This window comes from Micropterus salmoides, unplaced genomic scaffold, assembly GCF_014851395.1.
Source record: "Micropterus salmoides isolate LMB-PRFRI ecotype aquatic unplaced genomic scaffold, ASM1485139v1 Ms_hic_scaffold_2, whole genome shotgun sequence".
Classification (NCBI taxonomy): Eukaryota; Metazoa; Chordata; class Actinopteri; order Centrarchiformes; family Centrarchidae; genus Micropterus; species Micropterus salmoides.
In genome coordinates, this window is record NW_024041150.1 from 43408257 (window position 1) to 43418957 (window position 10701).

The window sequence follows — 10701 nt, forward strand, 5'->3', positions numbered from 1 at the left end:
CTCCTGTTTTACCCACATTCATTGTATTTACATTATCAGTACTCTGTTTGCAGGGGGTTTAACCAGTTTACAGTGCAGATTTTGCAGATTCGAGCTGTTGAAAATGTAATATTCATCTTATCATCCAAAATCAAGTTTTATGTATAATCATGTCTCATTTCTACGTGAATGACTACCACACAATTTCTATACTAAACTGTAGCGCTGCTGGCAACAAGCAAGGAACATATTTCAAGTTTTGATCAAATTTGATACAAATTAAAATAAAGTGCAACCATTTTAGTTTCATTTCCAAACATTTTCTCTTTTGTAGCACGATTAGTGGGAATTATCTTTTTTGGATCAAAATTTTCATTTTCACTAAAAATATTAAATCATGACGATGTGACATTTGTTTGGGTCCCTGCAGCACTACAGTACTTCATTATACAGTAATGTTGTTTTGTCATTTTACTTTCAAAAAATGACACCTTCTATGATTTGCACTTGGCCATTTTGGGGATTTTGATAGTATTTGGATTGATTGTGCAGCGCTAGTAAATACCCTGTTTTCTCAAACTTTTTATGAAATTTTCTTCAACCTGTTATCCTCCTGTTGTTGACGCTATTTGGCTGAATTCAGTCCTTATTCACTCTCAGAAACAACAGAAATGTTTTAGAACTAATCTTTGAGAAACGTGGAGACAAACACATTAAACACACATTAAGTAGATTTTTACTCACCCAGCAGCCACGGTAAAGATGATTCCTCCATTTTAAATCTTGGTCATCTGAGATCAGCATGTTCTCCAGTGACACCAAGTAAAACCCACCTCCTTCCTCTTTCTGTATCACTTGTGGTTTTCTCTCACACAAATAGCAGGAAATAGGCTTTATTTTTAGTCTCAAAGTGAACAAGCATTGAAACCAGCAGGTCTGTGTTATATCTCCTGTTTGTATGGTTACAGTCTTCCTGGACCTCAAAGAGCTTCAGCTATACTATTAGATACTGTTAAATAATACTGAATGTTATAATTGTTGCGGACAGCTGTAAAACTGTCCATCCAATAAAACCTAATGAGAGATGGTACAAGAGCGATGTGATCAAAGTACCTCACAGCTTTTGGTTTAGTTTAACCCTCCTGTTGTGTTACAGGCAAATAATAATAATAATATATAATGAAATAAGGTATATTTCATCTGATTGATTGAAGGCATCAGGTATTCTCCACAGAGAGCATTTGAATATATATGGGGTGGTGATGGCGAAGTGCATAAGACACATGCCTTTGCCATCCGCCAATGTGCCCCTGAGCAAGACATTATAGTTGCTCCAGAGGAGTGCAACCTCTGACATATATAGCAATTGTAAGTCGCTTTGGATAAAATCGTCAGCTAAATGACTGATGATTTATTATTTATTATATAAATTATTGACCACTTCCATTGATTCTTAGAAAATGAATGTGTGAAACAGATGCCACTTACAGCAGACATTAATGGGACTATGGTACCAAAATAATTTTAGATGATTGTATCAGGGCTGAACAGATACCAGTCTGTAACACCATTTCCTCTAGTCTAAACTGCAGTCACAAATATACATAAATTGTAAAAACACTGTAAAAATGAGACCTTCAGACAAACATATGAGAGTTGATTGAACAAAGTGAAATATCTAAGGAACACTTCTGTAGTTTAGTGGATGGTGGATTACTGCTACTTAGATTAGTTTAAAGTGTTAAGGTATTAGATGAGAGGGCATGTTCTTTAGTAAACATGTATTTACATTTAGAAAATACAAAGACATTTTAGACTCTAAAAGTATATTTTAATGTGGTTTAAAGATGTTTGTCTCAGTTCACATACATGTGTTTACAGAATATTCATCAGTATATTTTTAAGACCACACCCTCCTCTAGTGCAGCAATGTCACCACCTGGTGGTGCTGTGGGTGGCTTTACAATGGAAGTCCAAGGACAATTAAAATCAAGGTCAAATCAAGAGGATGAGAGGTGAAACGACTCAGAGTATCAACTAAGTCCATTCGCCCTTGATTTGAAGTTTCCCTGGAAAACTCTGGATGACTGAGAATCTTCACAGACATCTTTACAATGAAGCTGATTCAGTATTATGTTAATGTCCCTGTAGGGCAGCTTGCAGTGGAGACAACTGTCAGCATGGTGGTGCTGTTGTTAACTTTAACAGCTCCTCCACAAAACACCAAGCTAGAGACAAAGAGAGGAGAAGAAATCCATTCAGATCACAGTGAAACCAAAAGGTAGCTCAGTATAAATGCAGCAAATATAGTGAGAGCTTCAGCATCATTGATACTGTAAAAAAGAAAGAAAGAAAAAAGTAAAATAAGGAAGTAGACTGTATAGACAACAGAAATTGTTTGGGTGAACAATAGGAAATGTAATTAAAGGTCAACTGTAGACTGGATTATAAAATTAATCTGGGTTGTCCTTAAAGATTCATAACAGTCTCCCCCGACTTTTTAACTAACATCATGTCCATAACAGCAGCAAGGAGTGTGGTTTTTACAGAGCTTAGAGCATAGAGCCAAGGCCTAATGTTACTTAACGCCACCGGCTGAAATAAAAAAAATAAAGTGAGTAAATCCTGACTTTTTAACAGCGGGTTTACTGCACATTTAGCCTGTTTATGAGAGCAGTATTATAGTTACAAAATGTTGCGTTAACGCCACTCTCTCCCGATTAGTCCAAGCATCAGTGACAGCAGCTGCTGCAGTTGCTTTCTGTAAGTTTCACGTTGCTGTGCTGCTTCAGCAGATGCTTCAATAAATCAGATGTAGAATTGTTTGCGGTTGAAAGCTTTTTGCTGGAGTTTACACTAGACGACAATGTTCTTTGCATCTTAGACTGTGACACAATGATGGCAGTAGCTACTTAGGGCCCGTGTCCACCAAAGCGTTTTTTTCTGACGGCGCCGGGCGATGAGCAAGAGTTGAAAAATGTTCAACTTTGGGAAAAACGTTGTGCTCGTCATTGTCACTTTTTTACTCAGCTGTCCAATCACAGTAGAGGAGGGGCGGGACAAATACCACACCGTAGCAACGGTTAGCCTACTATGCTGGAGCAGGGCTTCGTCCAACCTCAGCGTCTGGACTAAACGGAGGTACTTGCCGAGATGTTTCTTCGCCCACAAAATCATGAACCCACACGGCCAGTCCGTCCTCTCTCAACCTTTGTTCAGAGCAAGAGCCAGAGCAGGTACTCTGCTCTGTGTTGACATTTTTTCATCCAGTAAAGTTAGGTAGAACTACTTGCAACCACGGATTTGATGTATCATAGCAACCAAAGCAGTCGGAAAAAAACGCTACGCCTCAGTTGGCAGAAAATGCTTTGGTGGACACGGGGCCTGAGCATTTGTTCCCGCGCTGAGAGTCTTTTCTCTGTTCACCGAGAGTTGAAAAATGTTCAAATTTGGGGAAAACGCTGCGCTCGTCAATTTCACTTTTTACTCAGCTGTCCAAACGCAGTAGAGGAGAGGCGGGACAAATACGACACCGTAGCAACGGTCACTATCCTGGAATCGGGCTTCCTCGAATCTCAGATATTGGACCAAAGGAGACAGAACCTCTGGTCTTTGTGTTGTAGTAGTCCTACTCTGTTTATTCTCTTATTAATAAATTCTTAAAACACAACAGTTGTTGTAACTCAATTATTTGTTCTATCCCTCACCAGGAAAACCACAATTTTCCACGACCACAGGCTGAAATTAAAGTACTGTAAATCTGTTCTGAAGACTTTAAAGAAGTGGACCAGTGATCTATGGAGGACGTTCGAGTGCGCTTGGACTGTAGTGACTGGGATGTTTTCAGGACTGCTACTAACTGTCTGGATGAGTTCACACAGGCTGACGTCCTACATCAGTGTCTGTGAGGAGTCCTGTGTATCTCTACACACCAGAGGGAGACAAACCCTGGTTCACAGCTAAACTCAGCTAAGGTTGGAAAAGAAAAAGACGTTTAGGAGTGGAGACAGGGCAGGTTTAGCAAGGCAGCAAGGCGGTGTGTGAAGCTAAACCACCATAGAGAGACTGACTACAGCATCATTTCTCAATGACTCTGGTTCTGTGGAGCTCAGACAGATCACCAGCTACAAAGCTCCTCACTCTAACAAACAGAACGAGTTCTTCTGTCAATTTGTATTTTGGTATATGATTACTGTAAGCTCCACAAAGTAAGACAGAATCCGTCACTTAGCTTGGTGTCTACGTCTTCTGTCTTTTTTTCGTGGTTGTAAATTTGTAGTTGTTGGCTCTCATTTCATTTCCCCCCCACTGCAGCAGTGACATATGTCATCGTTTAGGATGAAAGCCAGACTTAGTGCGGACCATAGACTGTATATAAGAAATGGACGTAGTCATCGTGACGTCACCCGTTGGTTTGTGGACTGCCGTTTTGAAGCCTCGAGTTTGGCCGATAGGGCCCATGTCAAGTTTTTGCTACCAGGAAGTGCTCGGAAGTGACGATACGGTGGAGCTAACGGCCGTGTGCGGAGCTAGCTAGCTTGCTTAGCTAGGTGCAACTGTAACTTCATTTTAACTGTCAAGACTTGAAACTAGTGACTGAGACAATAAACTCATCAGGAAAGTGTTTACTGGGGTAATTATTCAGCTGAGAAGTAGGGTCATTTTACCATTATTTCTAATGGAGCAAGACTTCTTTTTGCAACCAGAAGAGTCGCCCCAACTGGATTTTTAATAGAATGCAGGTTTAAGGGATTTACGCATTCGCTTCATATTGTAGACTGGAAGCTTCCTGCTTGGTGCGGACACAACGCAGGTTCAGTAAAGAGATTTATTGTTCACAAACATGTAAAGTTAGAAGCAGGCAGTTTGGTAGCGCTGAGGGGGTTTTGGGCTAGAGTCATGGTTTGTGGCTGGCAAGATGTTACGTTGGCGCTCTCGGGAATTTTCCAGAGTTTGAAGTGTAAACTGGCTGACAATCCCAGACTTGAGTGAAGAAACCGGCAATTCTAGAGTTGACTCAACGATGTGTGCAGGTGCAGATTGGCGCCAAAACCAGAGAGCCAACTGAGTCCACCAAGGAAGAGAGGAGAAATAGAGAGAGAACACAAACAGACAAACAGAAAATGCACGAAGCACACCACATTCACTCAAAGGTCACAATAAACACACTCTCAATCAACAACTGTCACCGGCCAGATGCCGGGGTGGTGACAACATGATGGCAAAGTGTGAGAGGGAGAGAGAAACCGCTGTTTCTACACGCGACACTTGACAACATTTACACCTAGTTTCCTTTTGAAAGTCTAACATGATGTTGCACATGAATTGTTGCTAACAAAAATGATGATAAAGGTATACCACGGACGTTAAAAAGCGAGAGTCTTGTGGGTCTGTGGGTCATGGGATGTATAAAATAAGGAGAAACTATATGATTAGTTGTTGTTGCTCATGTTTCTAACCCTGAACTAAAAGAGAAAAATAGACCAAACTAAATTACACGGTTTGGTCCCATCAGGTGATCTGATGACATCACAGAACAACTGAACAACAGCAGCTTCATTTAAAAGAAAAGGTATCTCATTATCATTCATTAAATTCATTCAATAAATAAAGTGAAATCTATGAAAAGTATTGAAATAACTAATCTTTATACTAAATTTAAAAATAACTTGTCACAAATTTGAGTTAACTTTTCATTTACTGACTCATGAATGTGACTTAATGTTTTTATTAAAAACATAATTCTGTCTCACTTTTTAAAAGTCTCTTTTTGTTATTCCTAACTTTGTCTTTTTATCCTTTTCTGGTTTAAATTGATTAAAATTAAAGAATCAAAACTCTTAAAACACAAACAGAGACTCTGTACTGAAGCTGAATTGTGTTCATGCTGTTCAGAGTCTGCGGTTGCAGCTTTGTTTATTTTTAGTTATCCAACGAGAAGTGTGTATCGGTGAATTCATTTCACATTTTCCATTCGACAGCTTTGTGAAACCAACAGAACCACAGGAGACAAACAAGAACGAGACCAAAGTTTATTGATCCTGTAGAGAAACATGTTGCTGCAGCAACAAGAAACCAACGAACATGAATAAAATATAAACAAACGTAAAGTTTGTTATTATATTATCCACAAAACAACAAGTCTGTGATCAGCACCGTACTGAAACACTTACAGGGTAAAAAAAAAAGCATGAGTAACTTAAAAAAAAGCTTTTTAACCATTTTTTGTGTGACTGATTTTACACCATTTATATATATTTAGTCTAATTTAGCTTTAACAGTGAAATCTAATAAATGGATGTGCTGAGGTGTGAGGGGCTCTGGGGACCAGTTCCAGGCCAGCTGGACATCAGTGGTTGGACTGGTGTGAAGGTGTGAAGGTCTACCTCAGTGAAGAGTAGACGACCTCTGGCTCTGCTGGAAACTCTGAACACACAAACACAAACAGTTCAAACAACATGAGAAACTGTTGGAGACAAAGAAACTCCATCACCAGACAACAACTCTGCTTCACTCAGTTCTCAGGAACTAACAAGAGTTTCAAACTAGAGATTCACTGAATCAGGTCGCACCAGTAAAGCGTAATAAACGTCTCAGCTAGTAAAGACTTCAGGGATCTGAATCTGTTGCTAGGAAACACCTGTGGCGCTGTCCAATCAGGAGCAATCAGATATGTTAACAGGAAGTCAGTGTAGCGTCACAAGCTGAAAAATAAAATGTTCAGATTAAGTTAACAAACAATGTTTGGACATTCGGTCTTTATAAGCGTCATGTTTTGAAATTTGAGGTGTGTTGTGTTGATTGTGAAATGACGGGTCGTGGCCCCTTATGTCTCAGTCAGTTCAAAGGGAACGTATCTCAATGCAAGAGTGCTGAGAGTTTAGGTCTTTCAAAATCAACAGTAGATAATGTTGTGAAAAGATTCAGAATTCTATTTGTAGACATCTCAGTGTGTAAAGGGCGAGGTCTAAAACCATTGAATGTGCGTTGCCTTCAAGCTCTCAGGCTGCACTGCCTAATAAACCATCATGCTTCTGTGACACATATAGCCACATGGGCTCGGATGTCCTGCGGAAACTGTTGTCGCTAAACACAGTTCGCTGCATCCAAAACATGCAACCTGAAACTGTATTACGCAAGGAGGAAGCCATACATCAAATAATATATTAGTCTTTGAAATCTCATATCTGATTGTTGATTTCAAGAAAAGGATGCTAAAGGACAGGACCCACCCAGCCACAGCCTGTTCACCCTGCTGCATTCTGGGAAGAAATATAGAAGTTTCTGGTGCCGCACCACCAGACTGCAGAGCAGCTTTTTCCCCTAAGCTTTCAGACTCTTAAACTCTAATTCATCCTCAGCACTGCTCCACTGATGATAGTTTATTTTTATTATTGCTTGTATTTTACTGTATACTGTCTGCTATGTAGCAGAAGGGAGTTACAAACTCATTTCATTATATAAATTGTTTTAATGTGGCAAAATAAATATACCTATCTACCTATCATGTTAAAGACTGCGAGCAGGGGGAAACAGCTTGCCCGACTCTGTCTGTAAATAAAGAGCAGCTGTACCTCTCGTCCTGTGTGGTCTGACGACTATTTGTCCATAACTGACGTCTCCTGTTCGTCTCACTGCTGAGTAGACTGCAGCTGGATCACTCTCTGGAAAATAAAATGCATTCAAATTACATAACTGCAGGTACTACAGCTGATACTAGCACTGTTAGTATATTTACTGCTAGTGTTTGCACTCCTACAAGAACTGCAACTCGTTGTTTTTCATGTAGAATTATAATAAGTTGCATTATAGACTTTATAAATAGCAGCATTGTGATACAGTGTTCTTTTTGTTAACACTGTAAAAGGTGAAAGACCAAGTACGGCTGGAGGGTAGTAATTTAAAACTAGAAGACCACAAAGCTGCTCGCTTCTGTTAAAAGGATTTCACACATTTCAGCACGAGGCAGAAAACACTATCAGCTAAAGCAGAGCACACTGTAGTGTGAAACGACACTGATGTAAGGCCATAGTTTACTGGAATCAACTGGAGGAAGTTAATGCTGTGGTTGGTTTTTCAGAGCTGAAAAAAAAGATGCTATGCACAATCAAGTATTTTTAGTCTGCTGAGTCCGTCTTCTCTTTCATTTAAAATCACTTAAACTAAACTTAATTACTTACATTAAAACAAACAGATCAATAATACTGTTTGATTACAACAGTTTCCACATATTTAAATATGTATTGTATGTGAGCAGGATGTACAGAGGCATGTCATTTCACACATTTATATTTAAATTTTTAGTCCTCCATCGAAACATGTGCAGGACCACCTTCACCTGAAGTGTTCTTATCAGAAACAGTATTGTTTAGGGATGTGCTAATGAACAACAAAATTAATACGACATTCAAAAATATTCTGCTGCAGCAACAGAAAGTTAAACTGAAATCAGTCCTATTATGGACCAAACACGTATACAGAAAGAAACAACTGTGTGCACAACGGTGTGTGTTGCACTCATCTGCACATCTGATCTGCTGTTAAGGTATTTCATTTATCTCGTGACAGAGTAGCTTACTTTCTGCTCTGCTACACACCGGGACAAACTGACAATATTTATACACAGAGAAAGGCGTAACTTTATGTATTACATTTGCTAAATTTAAAATAGGGGACAAATAACACATTAATCATAGACAGCATTTTATAAAGTTTATTAGTCAACGTCAGTAAGTCAGGATGTCACACAAACTACTAAATTATTAACTTTACAAAAGTGAAATCCAAATGTGAGTCAAAATTTTTCTTTAAATATGAAGAACCATGTAAAAATGTTGAACTTCCCCTTTGGGGGATCAATAAAGGAATACCTTATTAACAGTCCAGCAGTGAAATGTGCAGAGCCAGAAAATGGACGACCACAGCTCTGTTAGCGTCTCTTAACAGATTCACCACAGGGCACAAAACATGATTGATTCTAATCAATAAAACTGATTGCGTAAAGGAATTGATCTCTGACTATATAAAAGCTACAGAAAACGCACATCAAGTGGTCGTTCACATACACTGGGCATGCGCGTGACGCTGTAAACAGTAAAGCAGATAGTCTACTCCGCAGTTGCAGAAGATTTGGCTAAAGAAGAAAGTACTACTAAAGATATCAATGGCGAAGAACCAGAGAGAGATTTTTTTCCAAGGACCGACTACAAGTTGAAAATAACTGTGGCGGCGGAAAACAGACTGGAAGTAGTTGCAAAGCAAATACGGGGACATGCACAGTGTATATGCATGCATTTTTTTGCACAGTGCAAAATATTTTAATAAAAATACCTAAACAAAGTAGAAGTAATGTCACAGCAAATATTGTGGCATTTATGCAGCAAAACTAAGAACTGTAGTTATAAACTTGACAGGACAGTGTAGAGGAAACAGAATTCAACATTTAGCTTCTGAAATAATGTAGACGCTCTAATGGAGCTCAGGACTGATCAGGAGGATGGGTGCTTTACTCCAAAACAGTTTCTCTGTATGAACCTGGACTTTGTGTGAGACCTTTCAGATGTGTAGAAGAACACCCACCTGGAAATTCACAAAGCGTATTACCCAAAACACGGTTTGCAAACTGTGGTGTTGTCAGTTATTACGCACACAATGTTTTCATTTGCCTCATGTGTTTCCCCAAGTGTGGACGCTGATGGGGGAAACGGGGTCCTCATGCCTTCATTTAAGCTTGTGAACGGTTTTCATTCTAATTTTCTTATTGATAGTCTGCAGGCTACATATAATTATGGAGGACCGGACCTCGGTGACTTCATAGCTGATTATGGCCATGTGTCCAGAAACTCCATTTCCACCCTCAACCTTGGATTTGCCTGCCCGTTCACTCTCCAGAACCAACCTTCGGATTACTCCTAAGAACACCAGCGTCGCCACCTTACCAGCCAAACCCCCCTCAGCTTCGCAACTCTGCCTGCCTCTTGCCTTTGCTGTTGTTTGACATTAACTTGACCAGCTCTGTTTCTTCTTCTGGTTTCTAGTCTCTAAATTTAAATTGGTCCTCACAAAGACATAAGAACAAGAACACACAGTCACTGTCCCTGAAAACCAGAATCAATAAAACATTGTTACCTTTGCTGCGTCTGATTGGCTGCTTTAGGTGATGTGATATTTTGACATCACTGTATGTGATGTCGTCTGCGATGTCATCATCCCCAAATTCTTCTTCAGCAGCTGAATGAACCAAAGGGAGCAGAAATTTAAATCAAGGAAGGTCATGTTATTCGATCAAAAGCTCCACAGCTCACTAAATGGACCCTGTGGTGACATTGTTTTATTAAAGGAGACCTATTAAACTGCTTTTCCAGTCCTATATTGTAGTTCTGTGACTCCTGTATAGCAGCTTTGTATGATTTAAAGTTTGAAAAAATTATACTTATTCTTCATGCAGACCTTCATTTCAGCTTCTGTCTGAAACAAGCTGTAGATGCTCCTGTCTCTTTAAGGCCCCCCCCTCTCTCACAGCCCACTGTCTTCTAATCGGCCAAGAACTGAAGCATGTTAGCAGGCTGTTGTTGTTTCTGAGTGTTACAGACAGACTGCGTGCAGCTGTGGGAGCAAATGACCATATATGGAAAATGGGCTCCATCTGGCTCCACAAGTCATGGAACCGAGACTTTGGCTGACAAAGCAGCTGAAAACATTGCGTTCAGAACAGGAGGAAAT

The 10701-nt window shown here is 39.7% G+C and overlaps 1 long non-coding RNA gene across 1 annotated transcript; it reads right to left on the minus strand.

Moving 5' to 3' along the window:
- Positions 1–5997: 5997 nt before the first annotated feature.
- LOC119911696 lies at positions 5998–10213 on the minus strand. The gene is made up of 3 exons (XR_005445980.1): positions 10108–10213; positions 7554–7643; positions 5998–6405 (listed from the first exon to the last, which is right to left on the minus strand). It is a non-coding gene; the product is annotated as an uncharacterized LOC119911696 (long non-coding RNA).
- Between the last annotated feature and the right edge of the window lie 488 nt (positions 10214–10701).